We start from the raw sequence: 1,517 nt of genomic DNA, 5'->3' as shown, positions 1-1,517 counted from the left end.
AAAGGAGCCGCGCGCCGGAGCGGGGCTCCCGCCTCACCCGCCTAAGCTCATTTCCCCTTCCCCGGGGAGCTGCGAGGCGGTGGAGGCGCACACACGCAGCGGGCCCCCAGCGGCGGGCAGCTCCCCGGGCCCTGGCGCAGTGGTAGCGGCGGGACCCCGCTGCCCTCCCACCTCCGTGTCGCCGGCGCCGCCCTCGCCCTCGCGAAGGGCGCTGCAAGGGAGCTGCAGCCAGCGCCTTCCCCAGCCCCGGGGCCGGCTGAAGGCTGCTCGCCAGGCTGCCTGACCAGAGACTCGCGGGCAGTACGGTGTTCCCAGGGCATTTCGCGTGTGTGCCTGGCGGGGAGTTAGCTAATGCTAAGTCCTTAGCACTGAGTTCTCTCTTTCCCCGTGCGGAGGCCATGGCCGGGGGAGCCGCCGTGGCCGGGAGCGCGCCGAGGACCTGCGTGAAACTTTCTGGGGTCCGGAGAAAGGCGCCGGGCCGAGGGAGCGGGCAGGGGCTACCGGAGCGCGAGCCCCCCCGTGTCCCGGAGGCCTCAAGCCAGGGGAAACGAGGCGAGTTGAGGAGCCTTCACCTGTGCGCAGCCCGAGGAGCGGGCCCTGCGGCGGACGAGTGCCACCAGCGGCAGCGGCACCAGTAGCCCTGGGCAGGACTGTAACAACAACCGCGATTTCTTTTCCTCCCGCAACGCCAAAGCGACCGAGCTAATGAATACGTGCTGCAGGCAAGGAGACGGTCCGCAGCCCGGCGGCAGGAGGGCGACACGGAATGAAGCAAAACGGGGAGAAAAAGAAAGACAACGCACGTCTGCCACTTGCTTCTCGGTTAAAATAATAAACGAATACTTTTAAAGCAGGCCCCGAGCCGCTCGGGCCGCCCAAGGGCGAGCGCTTGGAGTTGGTTACTCGGCCCGTTTTTCCAGGAGTAAAAGGGAGCCGGGGAGGGTCCCGCGCGCCGGCCGAGGAAGCAGGCGGAGCCGTGCCGATGTCTTTCATGGAGGGAAGGAAATCACGAACAGTTTACACTCCAGGCCTGCGGAGGCCGATGGCCTTTAAATAAAGCCCGAGAGCGCCGTTAAATCCCGATCCTTGCAGCTGCCTGCAAATTGATCAGCAGCTGCCGAGAGGCCCCGCTCCCGCCTTCTCAAGGGGCGCGGTGGGACGGCGCGTCGCGCCGCACGAGGAAGGTGGATCGTCGCCCGCTGCCCCGCCGGGCCCGGCTGCAGCGCCGCGGGTCGTCTCCGCTGCACTTCGCAGCGGATTTCGTTTTCAAAGCGAAACAAGAGCCAGCGCCGGAGCAGCAGTCACGGCGCGAAAGCCCAGCCAGCGCGGTCCCTTCCAGCCCGAGGGCTGCAAGGCCGAGGCGCTTCCCTGGGCCGCCTTCCCCCCGGCGAGCTGCAGCCGGGCCCGCGGCCCTGTCCCGCCCGAGCCGGAGCTTGCGGCTTGCCCGCCGCGGCGGCCCAGTGCCCAGGGCGACCGGGGCTGAAGAGGGGCAGGGAGCCGGGGCTCTGACCACCGGG

The 1,517-nt window shown here is 68.8% G+C and overlaps 1 protein-coding gene across 1 annotated transcript in view; it reads left to right on the top strand.

The window, feature by feature from the left end:
* Positions 1-1,517, top strand: part of TBX15 (T-box 15) — a 219,206-nt gene that overhangs the window by 587 nt on the left and 217,102 nt on the right. The window lies entirely within an intron of this gene.

The sequence above is a fragment of the Gavialis gangeticus genome, unplaced genomic scaffold (assembly GCF_001723915.1).
Source record: "Gavialis gangeticus isolate Ggan-Ray unplaced genomic scaffold, GavGan_comp1, whole genome shotgun sequence".
Lineage (NCBI taxonomy): Eukaryota > Metazoa > Chordata > Crocodylia > Gavialidae > Gavialis > Gavialis gangeticus.
The sequence above is the reverse complement of the archived record's forward strand: the minus strand, read 5'-3'. Positions and strand labels throughout refer to the sequence as shown.